The 22,321-nt window shown below is 39.8% G+C and overlaps 1 protein-coding gene across 3 annotated transcripts in view; it reads right to left on the bottom strand.

Annotated features, from left to right (window-relative positions):
- MGAT5 (alpha-1,6-mannosylglycoprotein 6-beta-N-acetylglucosaminyltransferase) overlaps positions 1 to 21,707 on the bottom strand; it is a 130,664-nt gene extending 108,957 nt beyond the window's left edge. Inside the window, exons 1-3 of one of the 3 annotated variants that reach the window (XM_061354296.1) lie at positions 21,554 to 21,687; positions 9,020 to 9,164; positions 5,866 to 5,938 (exon numbers count right to left, since the gene is read on the bottom strand). The gene's annotated coding sequence lies outside the window, so the exon portion shown is untranslated. Of the gene's footprint in view, positions 1 to 5,865; positions 5,939 to 9,019; positions 9,165 to 21,553 lie in introns of all 3 variants that reach the window. The other 2 variants (XM_061354297.1, XM_061354295.1) reach the window with 2 other exon arrangements.
- Positions 21,708 to 22,321: the final 614 nt, after the last annotated feature.

The following is a 22,321-nucleotide window of genomic DNA, read 5'->3' as shown; positions in this document are numbered from 1 at the left end:
AACTGAATATGGTACCCCAGGGCTGATTTCAATATAAGCAAAGTTGCAAGAGCATCACGGTACAATCTAAGCCTTAAAAGTGAGTTTCTTTAGACACTCATGATAAACTATCCATTTTCTAACGCAGGAAAAGAAAGCCGTCCAAAGCTCCAGATGAAATATGAGTATTCTAGTAATCATTTAACCTTTGCTCGCTGTTAAAAGCTTGACCCACATTGCTAATGTTTATAATGTTACAAAGCAATAGACCTTCGTACTTGCTCACTCCCTCATTTTGAAATGGATAAAGACTGATGTTTCTCTCCAAAGAAGAGAAAAAAATGCCTAAAATATCTTGTCAGCTCTACCCAAATAAATATTCTTCCAAAGGACTACAGAGCTCTTCCTTTAAGCTCCAGAACAGTACAAATCTTGTGATCCTTGAGCAACTACTTATGGATTTATCCTTGAGGGAAATACTGTCAGTGACACAGCAACTGAGCAGGATAAAACTGACTCTAAAAACAACCCTAACATTTTTTGATAGTGACATCATACTTGTTACAAATCAAAACCATTTTCCTAATGCTAGAGGTCAGAATTATGTTTTGACACAAAATCCCCTCAAGTTTGTTACAGCAGCTGTGACGCATTAATTAGAACTTCACTGCTCTAACAGCTTTCTGATCAGCAATATTTAAACAAAAAAGTACTGCTTTTGCAAAGTAAAGAAGCTCCTTAATAAGAGGTTGAATGAGTCAACTCTTGAAGAGCAGTTAATCAAGTATGTGTCAATATACTGTGAAGACCCTATCCTGAAAATACATTAATGGACCACATGCCAGCTCTACCTCAAGGAAAGCTACCGTGCAAGTCATTACTAAGTCTTCGTCCTAATCAAAAATACACGACTTCCTTAACTCTTGGAAATGTGTATTCAGAATTTGGGGTAGGGGTGGAGAGGAGACAAAAAAAAATAAAAAATAAAAGCATGCATGACTGTTTTCTGTCAAGGACAAAAACATCAGGACTTCTAATAAGGACTGAGATGACTCTGAACATTTTAGAGGAGGATGTTCCAAGGCTATTCAGCAAAAATCCACAAAGAACTCACAAGTCCATGGGAGCTTCCACAACAGTGATAAATGCTCCATTTAAAAATAAAAATAAAATCAAATCAGGGCAACTGTAGAGGAAAAAGTGCATACACATAAGGAAATGGGATGGGACAGACAAAAAATAGATGGCAGAATATCAAGATCTTTTGATTTAAACTGTGAAATAGATTTCCTTCATTTTCCTCATTTCTCTTGAGCTATTAATAACCAGTAATGTATTTTGAAACTCTGTAGTACTGCTCTTTCAGAACCAATGTTTAAATTAACTAGGATTTACCAAATGCTTTAAGTACATAATCTAATATTAGATACTTACTGCAAAATTGAGTTAGTGTTTCGTGGGTAGGTAACATTAGTGGGTAGTCTTACTAGCCTCATAATTCAGATCTGAAGAGAAAGAAACAAGACTTTTTTGTAACTATAACAATAGTGAGGTTTTGCCTACATACTTCTTTGAAGGTCATCATAATGGGTCATAACAAGAGAATTTTTCTCACCTAGGTTAAAATCTGATGAATTTTAAATAAATATCACAACTGCTTATATTTGAGCTGAAGTACTTGCGCTTGAAAAAGGTATACACCATCTGGTGCACAGTAATTACAGAAATTAAAAGTGCATTTCTGTGGCTTGCCTTGAACAAGTTTTACTGATACAGTAATACTTGATCTTCTTAGGGAACATAATCTAAACTCATGCTGTTAAATGATCATGGGACCATCCAGTGTATGGCGTAAGCAGTTCATTACGCTGGAATCTTTAAAAATGCTTGCTCCCTACTAATAACAGAAACAGTTTCCGCAGTTTTACGTCACGCTGTTAAATTTAATCCACAGTCAAGGCAAGTTAATTTCACACCTGCTGAGCGATATCCTGATGGATGGCACCACAGCAGGTCATTAATTTTCCTTCCTTTTGATTAATTTCACACCATACACTGGACACAGTCTTTTGAGTTATGATGTCTGAGGGCAATGCTTAATACCTGTAAAGGGCTAAACCTGTTTTTGACTGCTTGCCAAAATGCAAGGAACTCAGATGTGATACAAGTGAGGAAGCTTCACTAGGCTTGGCAGTGAACTCTGACACTTCTATAGGTGTGGTAGGACACTCTCATTCTGCAGTATATTTCAAGTGCGTTCTTGAACATAGCCTTAAAGCAAAAATTCTGGGTACTCCCTACTTCTGAGGAATTGTTTATAAAAAATATGTAATTTGTGGTATTAGCAGTGCAGATAGCAGTGACCACTGAAACAACTGAGAAGTTAGACTTGGCCTTCCATCATTTAGTTACTGACTTTAGACTCAATAAGGTACAAAGATTTACTAAGACTACATCTCCTGTTTTCAAACAACAAAACAAACAAACAAAAACAAAAACCCCAACAAAACAAACAAAACAAAAAGCCCCCCCAAACCCCGAAGATGACATGGGAGTGAAAGAAGGGAAAGAGAAAGGTAATGCTCCAATATGACAACAGCAGTCACTGTTGTCACCACAGCTCAAGGGGAAGTTGCAGGTCAGTATGTCCCTCTGTAGGCAGTGAAGGCAGCTGGGGCCCTTGGAGGCCTTGAGACCCATATGCAAGGGTCCAGCTGGAAACCGGGCTAATCCCACTCCACACTTTACATCCTACTGCTTTAAACCACTCAGTCTCACACCCTCCTTTGCACTACATGTACCAAATCAACAGATCTCTCTATGAGCTGATTCAGATCATGAAAACAAAAGAAGCCTTTTTCTTACATTACCTTTCTTCTAGTTTTGCAAACCAAGCTGTCTAACAGACGGGTCAGGTGTGTATCGGAAACTGAGAAGGAGAAATTGTACGTTTTGGCAGCAGGACCCATATAGCTTAGCTCTTCTTCCCCTTTTGTGGAGTGATTCAAAGCAGCAATTCCAAGAGCTTCATCCTCTGTATTGACTATGGAAAGACCTGACTTTCCTAAGCTCAAATAAGTATGTGCTTTTATCGCTACTTTTCCCTTTCTCCACACTCTACAGTATTCTACAGCAAAGTTCAAAGCTACATCTTTTTCAACACAGCAGTGCTTCCTAATATAGTATGAGCAAATTTTCAGTCCCTTCCTGATCATGAAGAATAATAATTTAGAAAATAAAACAAGTGCTTATGCTTACCAGCAGCCATTTTTGGTAAGAGAAGCCACTGCAGTAGAGTCAAAATAGCGGAGAGTGTGAAGGGGGAAATGGTTTTGTGATGTGATAAATGTAAATCATGCAGAACATATGATTCAGTATGCATGGCTTAAATATCTGAGTGTGACAGGCTGAGGCCAGGAAGACATGAGCTATTCTGGATCCACCTGTACCAGCAGACTTCTCCAACCAGAGAGCACTGCCTCCTCTCATCTGCCCATGGAAATAATCTGAGTGTTCCATAGACACTTCACCCAAAATAAGTTGGGCAAGAAGTAATTCTCTATTTCAACTACACAGCTGATCTGGCTGTTTTGATTAACCAGGTTCAGACAGTATGAATTAGCCCTTCCATCAAGATTGCAGGAATATTTTCCACCAATGTTCTGTTGTCCTTTTCTGGTTCAGCATACTGACATCATGACTTATGATCAAGTACTTGATCAAAGGCTCCTCATAAAGCTTGAATAGATGCTCATTTGATGTGTATTAAGATGGTTACCTGCTTATTTGCCAATATGCAGTTTTCAACATGAACTGAAAAATTTTGCTGTCAACTCCTATAAAGAATTTAAACACAGGATGAACTAGAAGCTGGCTTAATAGGATTTAGATGCTGAATAAAAGTCAAAATAAATTATCTCAATCATCCGAAGTTGCAAACTGGATTTTTTGGACACAACTCACATTGCTGGCAACCAATTATGCCAATTCCAACAGTCAAGAATATCAAAGGAAGAGCTACAGTTTGAACATTATTTACAGCAGTATGTACTTTTTACTCATTATTGTGTGGTTCCATTATGAATGGGCAAGTAAATATTTCAGTCCTTTCCCCAGTCATCTAAAACACAGCATAAGAAAAGTTTGTGAGTTTTTTATGTTGACATTTTCAGATGCCTAGAGGACACCTATGTGCACTTCCCTTTGTATCTCAGTTCTAAAGGGCTGCTAAAGAAGCCATTCCCTTCCTACTTAAAATCCCTCTGTAGCTGTTCTCTCTCAGGCCTCCTTCTCCTACAGAAGTGTTCAATTGTTCTTCTCTTTCCTCTGATTCTTCTGGCTAGTGCTTCAGAAAAAACTCAAATGAACATCAACCAAAAATCCGTAACTAAGCCACACAGGTCATGGCTCTTAAACTCTAGCAAACTTCACCTCCTTCCCTGAAAAGGGTGGTACATTCAAAGAAGAGAAACTTAACTTTCCTATGTATCATCTGAAACTAGAAAACAAAACAACCCCAACTCTCAAGCAGGATCTTAAGCTGCTGCTTCCCCATCTCACACACATAATAAAGAATTAAGGCAAAATTTTCCCTAAGTATGTAGATTAATGCTTACAAAATCTCTTCCATTGTTACTAGTAATTTGTAAACTAAAACCAAAGTGTTGTAAAGAATGAATTTTGAATTACTATATGTTTGCATACACTTGTTATGCATGTCACCATATGTCAGGCAGAATCTCTGAAGGTAAATCTCAAACAAGTGATTACCACTGAAGGAACATAATGGAGAATAAAGACAAGTGATATATTTAGCTTCATCTTATCTTTATCCCTAGAGGAAAGTGTTCCTTCTAGTGTGGGAAGGGGAGGAGAGAAAAAACCTTATTTGGTATGTTAAAAACAAAAAGAAAAAAAAAAAAAGGCCTGGAAATGAAGGCATGTTTTTCCCCAACACTGATGACCCACTTTAAACAGTCTTACATAACTATAAAACTAGATTATATTTGCCTTGCCATGGATTTAATCTTACTTTTTTTTCAATTTGAACCACATCAGAGGGTTATTTACCCTCAGCTGCCCATCATAGTTTTCTGAACTTTCTCACTTGAAGTAATTCTGTCCATCTTCTCAAACAATCTCAAAATTAAAAAAAAAAAAAAAGGGGGGGTGTGGGGGGAGACAGGATTTACCTGGTGGGGTAAATTTGCACTTGGCTGAACTGTACAAGATTATATGACCTGAAGCTGAATAGCTATGTAATGCCCGTCACCCTCTTAAATTTTCACCTCTCCCAGAATTCCACCATGCATGCTCTTCAGCATGTTCTCAAGCATGCATATTGAGCTTTCCTCCCTCCAGTGCTGGAAACACAACTCAATTCTTAGAAAACATGTATAAACTAAAGCAGTGTCATTAAGTGAAATGGTTTCCAAACCAAGCAGAAGCTAATCCACTTCAGTAAGTATTCTCTAAAAGAGCACAGTTATTAGGCTATTTCTCTAGTGTTTCAATAACAAAAATGCTTTATAAGCAATACAAATGTAGGCATACCCTAAACTACAACCAACACCTACAAAAGGGCACATCCTACTCCAAACCTCTTTAGCATCCTAAATCCAAATGGTTTCCAGTAACAGAAAGAAAATTAAATAGGCAATATTGCCCATCCCTAAAATGGTCACAGTGAAAAATGTATTTTGACCTAACAGAGAAAGTTAGGAGACTTTTCAGGTCAAATACAGCAGTCTTCCATCAAAAGGAACTTCCATTAGCAGCAAGGCTGACATTCAGTTGCAGTATACTGCATGCTCTAGGTAGATGTTTATGTTTAATCAGATGAAACACTTTGCATCAAAGATGCAAGCCCAGTGTCATTATTTCTACCTGCTGATTTTCTTCTGAACCTCCAGGCCAGGTTCAGCATCCATTCTCCGAGCTCGCACCAGGAAATATCTTCCTAGAGCCAACTTAATGTTAGCTAGGTAAAAGCACAAGAATTGAAATAAAGCCACAACTCTAAAACACAAATAGTGATCTAAAATATGTACCAAAGAAAGAAATTCTCTTCAAGATAATCCATTTGAAAATCATTACAACCCAGCAGTTAATGTAAATGCACATAAGGCTGCCAAAAAGATCACTTAGAGCTTTGAGCAGAATTTAAATGTTCTTGAAACACTACTGTAATACTAGCAGAAAGAAAAAGAAAGACCACTATATTGATACTACCACAGCTGAATGGATTTCTTTACTGTTTAGTCATAGCTAATGAAGAGAAAAAGACAGTCAAAGAGACAGAGGAACAGATTTTCTAATATTATGAAAATATTCATTCCTTTCTACTCAATGGGTAAGTTTTCTGGCAAACGCATCTTTGAAAGATAAGTTGGTATAAAAAGCCTGTCTCTTTTAAACTCAAAATCACTGGTCTTTGCTTATTTATCTTTATAACAGCCAGGATTTGAGAGATAACCTGCATATAACTATGTAAGGCATTAACTTAGAATATTTCAACACCCAGAGCAGTCCATTTGCTTTGTAAGCTACGACAATGAAGATCCAACATCTACCACTGTATCATATTTTAGCCTACTGGCTTACACCTGTGTTCCACTGCAAAAAGTAGGTAAATCTGTACTGGAGCCATGTGCATGCAGAGTATAACAGTACCTCTAAATAGAAGGGGGGAGGAGATAAAACTCAACCATAGTCAGTCACTCAAGTTCATTAGATCTGGTCTTAAAGAGGAGAACTGTTTATGCTAATAACCTGACAAAAGAAAGAATATATTTTTTTCAGCAGTTGATATGACATTTCTGTCTAAAGCTTCATACCACTCAATATTTTCCAGGCTTTATTTCAACTTAGGCTGCTGTTTTAATACTGAGAAAAGATGCATCTTACAGTTATGACCCTACAGTCAGGACTCAACCCATGACTTGAGGTTTAAACCTTAAGACTGCTTTGAAAATCACATCTATGCTTTTATATTTTCCCACATGACATCTATGTCTCTAAATTGGAGAGACATCAATTTGACAGGTGGACCACTCGGTGGATAAAGAACTGGCTGGATGGCCGCATGCAAAGAGTTGTGGTCAATGGCTCAATGTCCAGCTGGAGAACAGTACTGAGTGGTGTCCCTCAGGGATCGGTGTTGGGACTGGTCTTGTTCAACATCTTTGCTGCTGACATGGACAGTGGGATTGAGTGCGCCCTCCCTAAGTTTTCCAATGACACCAAGCTGTGTGGTTCAGCTGATATGCTGGAGGGAAGGAATGACATCCAGAGGGACCCTGACACGCTTGTGAGGTGGGCTGATGCCAACCTCATGAAGTTTAACCGTGACAAGTGCAAGGTCCTACACCTGGGTCAGAGCAATCCCAGGCACAGCTACAGTGTGCTCTGAAAAGTGATTCAGAGCAGCCCTGTGGAGAAGGACTTGGGGGTGCTGGTCGATGAGGAACTTAACATGAGCCGGCTTCAGTGTGCACTCGCAGCCCAGAAAGCCAACCGTATCCTGGGCTACATCAAAAGGAGCGTGACCAGCAGGTTGAAGGAGGTAATCCTGCCCGTCTACTCTGCTTTCGTGAGACCTCACTTGGAGTACTGTGTGCAGTTCTGGTGTCCTCAACATAAAAAGGACATGAAACTGTTGGAAGAAGTCCAGAGGAGGGCCACGAGGATGATCAGGGGACTGGAGCACCTCCTGTATGAAGACAGGCTGAGAAAGTTGGGGGTGTTCAGCCCAGAGAAGAGAAGGCTGCATGGAGACCTCATAGCAGCCTTCCAGTATCTGAAGGGGGCCTATAGGGATGCTGGGGAGGGACTTTCCATTATGGACTGCAGTGATAAGACAAGGGGTAATAGGTTAAAACTTAGGGGAAGTTAAGATTGGATACAAGGAGAAAGTTCCTTACTGTAAGGGTGGGTTGCCCAAGGAAGTTGTGAATGTTCCATCCCTGGCTGTATTCAAGGCCAGGCTGGACAGGGCCTTGAGTGACATGGTTTAGTGTAAGATGTCCCTGCCCATGGCAGAGGGTTTGGAACTAGATGATCTTAAGATCCTTTCCAACCCTACCTAATCTGTAATTCCATAATATATGTTTAAATTCAAAATTATTATTGCATACAGTTATTTCGGCATATGACTCTTGAGTGACTCTCACGTATTTTTTCAAACCTGAGAAAATACGTGATCTTCAAGACAGTTGAGCTACTAAGTTGTTTTTTATAAAGGTACGGTTTCATTTAACTTCTAACCTCCCTCCCATTAACTGCATTGCTCTGGCTCTTCATACTCAAGTCTGCTTTACCTTGAAGAAAGCATTACCCGACCAGTTAATTTAATGACTCCTTAAGAACTTCACCACCACTACCACCAGATCTTCTTTCACCTATCATTCTGTATGATTCTTTAGGATTGGAAGGATTTCTCTTCAATTTACTTAAAAAAAAAATAAAAAACCAAACCAAACCCCAGAACAAATCAACAAAGCCAACTACTGCTTCATGACTGTAAGGATCTAGGTTCTATTACATTCACAGTTTCATGTTAGACACTTAAAATCAGTATACAATGAAAATTCAAAGAGGGACTCAAAAAAGCCAGCTCACAGAAGCAGCAGCTTAATTACAGAAAGACAATAGCTAGCATGGATTTACCAGAAGTTAGGAAGATAGCATTTAAAAAGTTGGGTAAATTCAGATTTATTTGATGCCCTGTTATGCTCAGCTTTCCTACATTCTAACAGACCACTGAGATAATTTAAAGTAGCAAACTTACATTTTCTCCATAATATTTTCATTTGTTCATCCTGACTGGCTTTTTTTTTTGGTGGGGGGGGGTGGGGTGTATAATGACAGCACTTGGAGAGATTCCTATACAAAAATTGAGAATACCCAAGCCATATCTGTTACTGCAATAATGTATTGAATATATTAGCAAAAATATACAAGTCAATTCTGATGCAAATAACCCTTAGGGGAAAAAATCTGCAGTTCCAGACAAACTATAGAACACTCAGCAATTACTCACCTCTTCAACATACTACTTTCATTTTCTGTAGATTCAAAGCTTTGGCAACATGGGCAAAGAGTCAGACCTTCGGTAAGAATGGCCTCAATCATAACAGTTGTTTGAGATCAGTTGAAAAAGCCAAATAAAAGACGAAAAGAAGGATCTGTGTGAAAGAGTTACTGATGTGAAAAAGATGCAAGATTAACTGAAGGCATGCAATCTTTGCCTGAAATCATCTGTTTTGATAATTAGGTGGTGAGCAATCCAAGAGTAAGGTTCTAGTTCATCTTGAGTCTATTACTAGCCGATTACAACAAAGATTTTGCACAACTGCACATATGCCATTAAGAATCTTCATCCACTTCATCTTAATTGTACAGAAAAGTCCATCCAGGTTTGCTGGGCTGGGCACGATGAAGTGTTCTGGTTTAGTCCAGTTCTAGAAGTCAATGAGTTCTGTAAATAAGGATATTTCCTAAATTATTTAATAAAGAAATAGGTTACACAAATATGGGAGAACTTCAGAAGTACACTATCAGGGATGGAAAAGAATATACGAGGTAAAGCTTCAGTGTAACGTGTGAAAAAATTTCAAGCCATGTGGCAAAATCTCATAATTGAAGATGAGATGTTTGGAGGAAAAAAGGCAGAAGCCATTCAGAAGACTGGACTAAAAAGGAGATTTTGATTTTTTTCAAGCACAGCAGAGAACACCCAGAACACTTCCCACAAATAACCGAAATTCAGCTTGACCAACAAAAAACAAAAAGAAAAAAAAAATTGCCCAAAATAAGCCTACTTAGAATTGAGACATAGCTGAATTTTAATACATCTGCTGAATAAGATATTATATTCACTGAAATCTGCAGTCTAGTGGAATGCTGTTTCCAGTGCTGAGCAAAACAGAAAACGCATATGCTGCCTGCATAGCTCTTGAAGGCCAAATGAAAAGAGAGCACATGATTAGTCCTTCAGTCTTTTAGGATGTGGAACCACAGAAGCAGTGGTAATAGAAATAATTAAGTAGCTGTAACAAAGAAAACGTGCTTCAAATTACACAGAATAGGGAAGGAAGGAGACAGGCACAAGCCAAGACAGAAAGAAAAGTATGACCAAGCCCCTGAAACCTGTGACACAGTATTCTGGAGAATTTTAAACACTTCTTTTTTTTTTTTCTTTTTATATATACATTTTTTTAATCAATTTTACAACTCAAACACTGGTTTACTTTATGTGATAACACAAATAATTTTTATATGGAAATAAAGACCTTAACACTAATGAAATGGACAACAGTCAGCAGTGCACTTGGCACATAAGCCAAGAGACGATAAATAGCAAAAAAAAAGAAAAAAAAATGTTAATAACATTTGACAGATTTCTTCCTCCATTTGTCAAACACAAGGATGACAGAGCTGGTCAGTACAAAATAAGCAACAAGAATGTTTTAATCCTGAGTTTCTGTGGCCTGAACAAACATTTTTATCCTGAGCAATAGGCTTGATGCCCATAGTACAGAGGTGGACATATTGAGCACTGTAAGGTTCCTAGAGTAATTTCTGCCAAACTACAATGCTGCAACAGCAACCTTTTTAATGGAATGTCAAATTTTAGTTATTTAAAGAATAAGGTGGCTGACATATTCAAAAATACTCTGTAGCTTGTGAAAGGGCAAGAAAAAAACCTTCATCAAAAAACTTCGTAATACAAAGCAAAAAATCAATAGTGTGAATTCAGAGTTGTAGATCAGAAAATTACACAGTGAGAAAGACATTTCCCCCCCCAATTTGGATAAACAAACAAAAATATATAATGATAGTACTTACATAGTCTTTTCGGAAATAAACCAAACCACACATTAATTTGCTAGATAAAAGTGAGGCCATTTGGCCTACTGGATAGAGTATTAGAGTATTAACCCTCTGTTAACCTAACATTCTAAGAAGTAATAAGAACACAATCGTCTAGATTAGGCTGATGTTCAAACACCCCAAGCCAGTACTGTCTGGGTGTACAGTACTGAAAGCAGCATCTTTATCCCTCTCCAACCTCCCTGTCTAGCCTATATGGCTAAAAGTTGGAAGACATGTAGGAAGCGTTGTCATGCTGAAACATGAACAGCCAAATACCATAAAGCCATTTACAGCCACACCACTACCAGAAAGCCAACCATATCCTGGGCTGCATCAAAAGGAGCGTGACCAGCAGGTCGAACAAGGTGATCCTGCCCCTCTACTAAGCTCTCGTGAGACCTCACCTGGAGTATTGTGTGCAGTTCTGGTGTCCTCAACATAAAAAGGACATGGAACTTTTGGAACAAATCCAGAGGAGGGCCACAAGGATGATCAGGGGGCTTGAGCACCTTCCGTATGAAGACAGGCTGAGAAAAATGGGGCTGCTCAGCCTGGAGAAGGCTGCGTGGACACCTCATAGCAGCCTTCCAGTATCTGAAGGGGGCCTACAGGGATGCTGGGGATGGACACTTCATTAAGGACTGTAGTGGTAGGACAAGGGGTAATGGGTTAAAACTTAAACAGGGGAAGTTTAGATTGGATATAAGGAGGAAATTCTTTCCTGTTAGGGTAGTGAGGCACTGGAATAGGTTGTCCAGGGAGGTTGTGACTGATTCATCCCTGGCAGTGTTCAAGGCTAGGTTGGAAGAGGCCTTGGGTAATATGGTTTAGAGCGAGGTGTCGCTGCCCATGGCAGGGGGGTTGGAACTTGATGATCTTAAGGTCCTTTCCAACCCGATTCTATGATTCTATGACAAGGGGTAATAGGTTAAAACTGAAATAGGAGAAAGAGCAAGTTCTTTACTGTAAGAGTGATGAGGCACTGGAATGGTTTGCCCAAGGAAGTTGTGAATGCTTCATCCCTGGCAGTGTTCAAGGTTGGACAGAGTCTTCAGTGATATTCTTTAGCATGAGATGCCCCTGCCTATGGCAGTGGTGTTGGAACTTGATGATCTTAAGGTCCTTTCCAACCCTATCTATTCTATGATTCTACTACACATCATAAAACCACGTTAGAAGACCACTTAGTTACACAGAGTATTCTGAACACCATATCCTGAAGTACCAGATTATGAGTTGAGTGACAGAATTCAAGATTGCTATACCCAATGGGAACAACACTCAAGGGTATAGAACAAGACTTGAGGCAAAAACAACACTCAAAACAGAGACTAAGGCAATTCAAACAGAACAGTACTACTGGTGGATGGGAAAAAAATACTAACTGTTCAAGTACATAGGATGTAGAAAACTTGTGCTTCCAATGCAGGGAAAAAAACCCCTGCTAATTTACTTTTTTTTTAACTCTAAATAATGAGAAGTTGGATTCTTCAGATTTCCATCTAACCCCTCCTTTTTAGGTCTAAGAAATGCAAAATTTATGTAAACCAGTTTTCTCTATGTATTTAAAATATAATACTATTTTTCAAGTACAGCTTTATTAAAAAGAATTATTTTTTTTTAAGACTCACTGTTTTCTTTGCTCTAGATGTGGCCACATGCATTCCAGTATCCCAGTATGTAAGAAACTGTTCTTAAACATGTTTTAAGTAGCTTAATCAATACTGATATTCTTCTGTAACATTAGACAGTGCGCAAGCTACACAACTGGTACATACAGAAACTACACCAGGAAATGAATCAAGGTGCAAGGACTATTAGAAGCTGAACAGAAGCTAAACCTGTTAGAAGCTTTTGCTCTGTATCAGCCAGTACAGCTCTCAAAGGAAAGTTTAACTGCACACTTGGGCCTCATTGGACTAGTTTCAATATGCAGTGCCAGAGACTTGAATAGCATCAACCTAAAAACAGCTTAAGTAAACTCCAATATACCTTTTACACTGGTACAGAGCTTTACCCACTGCAGTTAGACTCTCATTACATGATGACAACAATCCACTCCTTTCAGTACAGGCCTCTGGCACACTGAATGGCTGCTGGTAACATATCAACAGCATTGTGACCACTGCTCACTCCCTAGACATTCAGCAGCTAGCATGAATCAACTAGTGAACTGAAATTCCAAACTTCCAGTGGGCAAGAACAGTTTTCACAGAACTTCCTCTCAGCTGCTAGTAAGCAGCAATTTGCAATGGCCAGCAAAGAGGCCAAATCCCTAATCATCTTCTAGCCTGAAGTTCTTCCTTGCTCAAAATATTCTTTAACCTACCTTGGTGAAAATTCTGGTAACACAGGTTAGCTGAAAGTTACTGTAGCCTTTTCTTCAAAGGAATTATGTGTAGTCCTATAAGGTTATCAGTCCAAAACCCACGGAGAGTAAATAGAGACATCACAAAGATTGACAACTGGGGCCATAAAGTGAAACTGATAAGCTTCCCCAGAAGCCTCAAACCACTGAGATCCAGATTCAGACATATGTGAAATTGCTTTGTCAAATCGCCTTGCCAAACGCTCATGCAACTCGGTTTCATTTCTCACATCATTAAAAAAGTCACAAGTTTTGATTTTACTGACTATCCAATTTCTTGAACTTGACTGCCAAGCTACTGAAAAAATCTGGGAGACTATTTCAACGATCTACAGATTATTATCTTCTCTGTAACGTGTATAGTTTATATTTCTCTTTCAAGAGAAGATAAGATATCAAAACAAAGAAAAATGCTGTTTTCTAGAACTGATTTATAAACAAACTCAACTGGTATCTAAGAAAATATCTATTAGGAATAACAATCTACTATTTCATTTTAAGATATAACCATAACATATTTAACTTGACTACAGGCTCTTAAAATCAGACTAAATATTCAGAATTGGTTGACATTATCAATAGTAAAATAGCTGTAAGCTTGAGTAGAAAAACCACTGGAAGCATTTGCAACATTCTCATCCTGCATGTTTTATCCTAATCTAGTAAAAGAAAAGTAGCTGCATAACATGAAAGGATGTTAAGTGTAAACAGAATTATACTGCATTTCACCATATTCTTGGAGGATCAATAACACTGACTGACAAACTGTATTTCATGGAGAGAAATACAGGGAAGAAAACTGTTCAATTTTACAAGAACTTACAAAACCAAATCAATGTGCTAAGGAACTGATTGTAATAATATAGCTTTAATAATCTGGTTACATATCCTGTGCAACCTAGGTTGAAGTCTGAGTGGTAAAGATTGAGAAATATTTGTGTTCTACATCCCTGTAGAACATCTTTCCTGTTCTGTCAAATCAGGAAACACAAATACTGAGTTCACTGACAAAATCCTTCTGAAATACAGGAGTGACAATTCTTAAACATAAGGAGAAAGAAAACCATTAGATATTCTAATTTGAATACATGTCTATTTAAATTTAAAGCTCAATTTCTAAATGTAGCTTGACTTCCAGATAAACAGTTTGAGTTCTTCAAAAGCCACTCTCACACAATTCATTTTGTTCAGGCTTACAATTTTTTTTCAGATTTTTTCCTGATCTCTCTGTTGATCTCTGCAACAGAGGTATGTATTTTAACGTTTCCTACCTTAAATTCCATCAACACACTCCTCCTCCCTGCTTGCAAGTATGCCTGTAAGATCTCCGCAACCCAAGCATCAAATTGGTGCCTTAAGCTGCTTTCCTGCTTGTGTTTTTTTTAAGCATCTTATTACTACCCAAGAAATAGCCATTCATTTGGCAGTCTCTCATCCTGCCCAAATAGTCTCTGAATCCACCATGTATCTATCATTAGCCAAATGCATTTTTGTCAGGATTGTTAAGAGTGTTTTGAATGCCAAGATTCTAGAGGGTTTTGGAGCTGTGTCTTGATTATGTTCTGGTGGGGTTTTTTGTGTTTGTGTGTGTGCATGCACTCTATGTGTGTGTGCATGAAGTAGGTAGGAAAGTTTGTATCCATACACAATCTATTAGTACTTACAGAGAACACCATGGGCAAGCTTCTTTACAGCAGGAGTTTGCCAAACAGGTGTGAAAGCTTCCATGCTAAGAATATTTCAGGTTTTTCCTAGACATGAAATATGTCTGCTTAGTTTCTCTTATTTTCAGTGTGAAAGCTCCTTTGCCAGGTGGCTCAGACTCTCCAGGTAAACAAAGACAGACATAGCAAGGTAATACTCCACACTCCCTTCAGAAAAAGGGAGCCCATTTTAATGTACAATTCATACTATAAGCAAGACAGAAAGAAAATTCATCCAGAGAATGTAAAGGTGATGGTGATTTGGTTGCCACTGTTTGCTGAATGCTTCTAGACAGCTCCTATGTTTTCTGTATTTATCGCTATTTAATTATTAAAACCAGCAAGCTTTAATTACATCCAGAGAGAAATAGGCAATTCTAGCCAACATCAGAAAGGCAAACTATTACTTGGAGTAGTATTTTAGAGGCATTAGTACTTGAAGCATTTCTTTTTAGGCAGAAACAGCCTTCACACTACAGTGCACTGAAACAGTGCAGGACTTTCATTCTACAGTTAGGTCATGCAACCAGTTTTATTCAGCATTCAAAACAATCATGCTACAATGTCTTGGTATAGAATGGATAAACAATGTCAAACCTGGATAACTACCATGTTAGAAACATTCCTCACACTTATTCTAGGTTTTGAGGGGCTTTAGGGGGTTTTTGCTGTTGGGGTTTTTTGGTTTTGGGTTTGTTGGGTTTTTTTGGAAAAACAACAAGCTTTTCAGAAAAAGTACTGATTTCCTATACAGAGGTCCAACAGTACAGCATGGAACTTTCCCAAGAGCAACTTAAAGCTAGTGTTTTCACTTTTCTTAATCTACAAAATTAAAAACTAAATTGCTGCTCAAACTGTACTTGAACAGGACCTACCAAGTAAGTCTCAGCAGTCACTCAAAAGCTTGTTAGGAGGTGGATGATTTATTCGAAGATTTTTGCTATGAATACCATCTCAGTGTTTAAATTCACTGAACGCAGGAACTATGTATATTTTTATTAACTCATTATCCTATGTATGCAAGTTTTATGTGACTAATGAAACATTTCAGATAGACCATCTTCAAACAAAACACATCTTACACTTCCTTTAAAAAAAAAAAAAGTCACAATAGCAGAGAAAGTTTAGTTACATGGGTCCTTAATACTTGAAATTATCTTCCAGGTATATCACATGCATAAATATGGTCATGCTCTGCAGAGCTCAAGGGAAACTTCCAAAAATTGCATTTACACAGTAAACTGAACAGTATTAGTTCTCTGCAGAAAAGAAACAAACACAGAGCACAAGAGAGGGGACCAAAAGAAGAATAAAAGAGGAGAGGCATATGACACAGCATTTTAAATCCAAGAGAACTACTGTCTCAGTGAATATATGAAGATATCTTTGTATTAACAATGACCTTCTCTAAGAATGCATTAATCCACTTTAGGCACACATATTGTAGACAAGAAGACAATCACATAATGTGGGAAAGTCCAAAGGTTCAGTAACTTGAGATGTCACATGTCCAAAACCCATCAAAATCCTAAAATATAACCTTCAGCAAGAACAGTAATTCACTGCAGCTTGTATCTGTTATGACAATTTCAGATCATAGAATCATTTATGTTGAAAAAGACCTTTAAGATCTTTGATTCTTCCAAATACCTCCAGGGACAGTGACTCCACCACTTCCCTGGGGAACCTGTACCAGTGCTCGACAACCCTTCTGGGGAAGAAATTTTTCCTAATATGTAATCTATTACTTGATTAGTAGCTATCTCAAAATGTTTTGCCAGGACCCCAATACAGGTTATATAAAACGCTGTACCAGTCATGTATACTCACTGTTTCCTAGGGAAGGGAGGAACACAACCTTAACATGCAATGGAAAGGAAACAGCAATAAACTTCATTACCTATCTCTAACAAAAATGAAGAAAAGGTTTTAGCTATAAAACTATTCTAAGAAAATGTAACCAGAAGTAATACGTTATATGGCAACAATGTACATACAAACTACATGACCCAGTAGCAACAGCTCCTAAAAGTAAAATCATGTTATGCCTGCTACTTGTAACTGACAAATACCCTTAAATCCTTTTGTCTAGAGGACAACAAGGTCAAAAGAGGTGGTTGATAGCTTTCAAGGCCTACAGGCTTTTATCAGGATATAAAAATCAGTAAGACAAATACCAATACATTAGACTAATAATCAAGGTTAAATAGTTTGAAATGCCTGTGGGATGTATGAAGAAATATAGTTAGCTAACAGGAATAAGACCTTGTGAGACTCAAAGGGCCAGGATCACAGGATTCTTAACTCCTACAAACCATAAATAATAAATCAAATGAACCACAGCACTGACTTAAGCTCTCCTCATGAAAAGGACTTTGCTGCTTAGAGCAGTCTAAGAGGGAATCCCTGTACCCCAAACTAATTTTCTCCTCTCTGTTCTTCCACTGTGGTGTTTCCCTTCTACACAAGCTGTCACAGACATACAAAAATGTCATTAATTTTAACAGAAGTTCCTCAAAGGAGCTATGCCCTGGCCTGGGTGCATGCATAGACCTTGGGCTTGCAGGATTAACCTGATTAAAGCAGACAAGACTTTTTCTTGTTGAACAGCATGAACAAAAGCCCACAAATTCATCTCTGATAGATGAACTATTCCAGCTTGAACAGAAGAATAAGCCCATTCTCCCCGATAAAAGCTAGCACTGTCACAAAAACCTGCTGCCTCACCTCTGGGAAGCTGTGTCAGCATTTGTGTTACCAATTCTCTACCACTGAGATGGCTCCTCCTCAATTACCACCCAATTAAATAGAACCTATGTCAAAATCCAAAACCTTTTAATGAATTAATGTAAATTTGTATAAAACTCTAGCTAACATCTCTTTGTAGCCCTGAGTTATTGACTCACATAAACAACAAGTATTGATAGAAGATGAGTCAGAAGTTTTGGAAATTAAATCACTATCAAAACATAATCTGAAAGAGACTTATTCCTCACAGAACTTATCTTTGCTATATTACAGGTCTGGGCTTTTCAAGAAATTAAAGTGAAACAGATAATGAAGCCTTTACAGCTTCTATAATGTTTGCTAGCAACAGGAAGCGAAGGCGGAAAGCAAGAGGATTTGAGTGTGCACACATATACAGAGACAAATATAAAATTCCACTTTTTATTCTCAAGTATGGAAGACAAAAGGGGTTTTAGGGTTATTTTAGGTTTGGGTTTTTTTTGTTTAAGTTCACGTGCATATGTGGTATATGAAACACAGAGATGCATAAATACTATCTCAGCAAAAGTAAAGTGGAATAAAGGATGACCTTATTCTAGTCCAATCAGTTCAGAATTTTTTAAACTGAAGATGCAGTGATAGCTAAACTGCTTGATTCCTCAGAGTTTCCACTCATCAGATTCACAGCTGATTAGCTCTGTGGAGCATGTACATTTCCTTCAGCAGATGCTTCCGATGTTCATTACCAAGAGTTGCTGCTGGAGTAGTGCGCAGGTTCCAAACCAGGCTAAGCAGAAGAGTTTTGCAGATACTTTGGGAATAATGTGATATACATGAAAACACTATCAGAACCTAGCTTTTCTGACATTTACCATACTGTATTTCCTTCCACTATCTATTTAAGAGACTAAACATACACGGAGTCAGACAATCTGTTGGCAAATATTTGCCACCAAGTCCCCCTTACCACTTATCAATAAAACTGAACTAATTCTCCCATGCTCTGATTTTCATTCTTTGAATCTCAATCTGCTCAAAACATGAACACTGCATTAAAATAAACCTTCAAAACACCTACCACATAACTAATAATCAAGTTACTATATCAGTGAAGGGCTGTGAATGCCAAATGTTCTTGAATTTCTATTAAAATTTTAGAGCCAAGTTGAGGAAGAAAGCTGAATACTAAGCTATTTCATTAAACAGAAGCAAAAGCAGAGTGAACTTAGTAGATAACAGTGGCATACAATGCCAAAACTATTGTGATCAAAACTGAAAAAAAAATAAAAATTAAAACTTGAAGGGAAATGAATAGTGTTATTAAAATTCTACATATTATCTCAAGCATAGAAGTAAATGGAATAAAGTTGGTTGTTTTTTTTTTAAGCAAGGGAGAGGAAAGGAATCTTCTAGTTGGTAAGAGATGACTTCAAATTGGAGAGCAACTGCCTTTATTCAAAGTCATTTTAGGAATTTAGAATACTTCATTATTTTACCAGATTCTACTTCATGAAACAGATTACAGGATTTTAGATGCTTTGCACACAGTGCTGCTGGCTGCTTAGGCAGTTTAGTTTTGGGAGCTTAAAGAACCTGATCTTCTTATATTCAGTCACTTTGCCTTTTAGCATCTTTTCAGTCCAGGCTGTTTAAGCTGACTTCTTCCTGGACAGCAAGATAAATTTGTCACCCAGAAAAGAGGAAGCATGTGTTCTTATTTAATCCTTACACAGCTTGTACAAAATAAATCCATATTCTACATAAGAGCAACAGAAAAAAGCCTGTGCACGTTGAATTATGAAAAACAGACATTCGTTTTGCTAAAATACTGCTCCATGAGCCAATTTAGGAGTAAACTGTTCCCTACATCATCTCATAGAGGTAAAGAGCTGAAAGCACTGATGAAAGTCAAATTATGTGTAAGAAAACCACCAGGAAAGAAGAAAAGAAAAGAAAAAAAAGAAAAGAAAGAAAAGAAAAGAAAAGAAAAGAAAAGAAAAGAAAAGAAAAGAAAAGAAAAGAAAAGAAAAGAAAAGAAAAGAAAAGAAAAGAAAAGAAAAGAAAAGAAAAGAAAAGAAAAGGGAGAAAAAAGTGTGGGGTTTTTTTCCCTACTATTAGGCTTGGTACAGCCGCCAATAATTATGTCAACTGTGGGTGTTGCAGTAAACACAGTTTCTCATGAAGAGCAGTCAAGTCATTACACAGAAATGAAGAAGGAAAAGTGTAAATTTCATTCAGACTCAATTGGACTCAGTGTCCCCAGGCAAAATGGTTTCAATAATAAAAACTAACTGGTTCCTCCTTTTCTGAAAGCTTTTCAGTCTTTTATGAAACAGCAGAAGTATTTTCAAGGAACTGGGATCACCTCATTGATTTGGGAGTAAAGATATATATATAACCCTCGCCTGTAAACAACTCTGAATTCTGTCCTTCTGAGGACAAAGATTAACAGATAAAGTACCAGACACTCCCACCTCCCTACTTGCTGTTAGCTGAGATAAAGCACTTGCTCTGCACTAAATCAAAAATTCATTCCTGTATTTAGGATTATGAGTCATGCTGTTGAAAAATCTATCATACTATTTCATGGGGACAAGGTGACAAAGATTTTTTTTAGACAAATATACTAGAACAACATGAATCTCAAGAGTGTGCCTTCATTTAAAGAATATTCTATTACTGCTGTAGTTATCAAGAGACATTGATGTATGAAGACCTAATATAACAATTAAGAATTCATTCTCTCAAGTTTACTGACCACAGTGGCAGAAAGAAAAATATGCACTCAAAAGATGAGATTGGTATTATACGGTATCTGGAAAAAGATGGAACCTACACTCCCTATGTTAACAGTAATGAAAGCCTCCACCTAGATTCAGTCTCTCAAAACTGAGTGAGATTTATTTTCCTCCTAGATATATTTAAAAGTAAATTTACCTTAAATAGTTGCTAAAACTCAAGGGAGACAATGAAACAGGCCCCCAAAATTCCTCTTTAATGTAGGTCCACACACCTATGCAATCACATCAGATCAGTCACTGCTCTTCACAGAACGGATAAATCCCTATGATAAACCACAAGATGATGTTGATACGCAAGAAATGCTGAACCTGACAGATGAAGAGCATTGTTTTTTTCCAATTTAAAGCTCAACACACCTTCGGCAAAAAGAAAGTAGCAGACATGGCAGACCAAAGCACAACTGGCACAGAGATGCCAGTTTTCAGGAACCTTTTTATGATTCACTTCCTAGACGCTTACAAAGTCTGAAGAGGAAACAAAACCAGCATCGGGTAGAACCGAAAGCTTGTAAATCGTATCAACATACTTTCGCTGGAAATTCATCTTCCATCCACGGCAGCGCTTGCCACCCGCGCTTCCCTCAGAGGCTCGCCCGCCCTCTCAAGATGCGGGCGGCCACCGCCGGGCTCCCGGGGCCGCGCCCCCTCCGCAGACGCCTCTTGGGCCCCTGCTCCATTCGGGGGGCAGCCGCCCGAGGAGTCACTCCACACCACGCCGGGCGCAGAAGGTCGTTACGCAAGGTGACGGGGGCGGCCGGGCCGCGACAAGCACGGGCCCGGCCGCACCGAAGCGGCTGCCTCGGCGACCCCCCTTCCTGCCTCCCTCCCGTTCCGCACCCGCGCCCACAGCCGGCTCCGCCTCGCAGCTCTCGGCGGCGCCTGGGAAGGCGACTCCCCTGCTCCGGGCCGGTCCCTGTGATAAGGCGGTACCCCCGCCCCGCACAGATGCGGCAGACGCGACGAGGGGCTCAGGAGACCGCTCTCCCTCACGGCCTGCGGAACCGCAGCGGCCTGAGGGGGGGAGCGGCAGCTGCGACCCCCCACAGCTGCGCTGGGCATAGCACCGGTCCCCCACCACTCACAACCCCTCTCTGCCTCACCTTCTCCGGCGCCGCCCGTGCGCAGCACCCCGCGCCCGGAGAAGCGCACCGCCCATGGTCCTCGGCGGAGGCCGGCGCGGGCCGAGGGGCGGCCGCCGCGCCCGCTGTGGGGGCCGGGCCACCTGGAGGCGGGCGGGCGCAAGGGAGCGTCTGCAAAGTGCCAGCCGCTAGCAGGGCCGCAGTACGGCGCAGCAGCACCCGCCCGAATACAGGCAGTCTCGGCGGCGGCTGGCAACCGCGCAGAAGGGGGAGCACGCGCGACCAACCAGCCCCGCCGGCCGCCCGGCCGGAAGCGCCTGTCACAGGTCTCTCAGAGCGAGGGAGCGTGTGCAAAGTGCCTGCCTAGCGTCGGAACGCGCGGGGGGTGAGGGGTGGCGGCGGCTACCGCCGAGGGTGTGAAGAGAATGCGCCCGCAAGCGGGCATGAGCACAGCCGCTCATGCGCAGCCGCTGCGCGCTGTGGTAAGTGTGCGGAGCGAGCCCGTGAGGGCGCACTGGTGGGGCGATGCTTCCGCTCTCCTCAGCTACAGCCTCGCCCTTCAAAGAGCGGGACATTTTCGTCTTATGCTGGCCGGTCCGGAGAAGGGTCGATGGTTCATCGGAGCAGTGGGCCCTGCTCAGGCCTCGAGGAGCCCGCTGCGGAGCGGCCGGGGAAGCCGACGCTGTCGCCTCACGGTCCTGAGGCGCTTGTCAGGCAGATACCAGGAAAGCAGAGCTAGATAGGTGTGGCTTGAAGAGCGCTGGGTGACTTGAAACAGGTTTCTTAAGA

Source organism: Neopsephotus bourkii, unplaced genomic scaffold, assembly GCF_033783945.1.
Source record: "Neopsephotus bourkii isolate Nb327-2 ecotype Australia unplaced genomic scaffold, CSIRO-AGI_Nbou_v1 NB_730, whole genome shotgun sequence".
NCBI lineage: Eukaryota > Metazoa > Chordata > Aves > Psittaciformes > Psittacidae > Neopsephotus > Neopsephotus bourkii.
The sequence above is the reverse complement of the archived record's forward strand: the minus strand, read 5'-3'. Positions and strand labels throughout refer to the sequence as shown.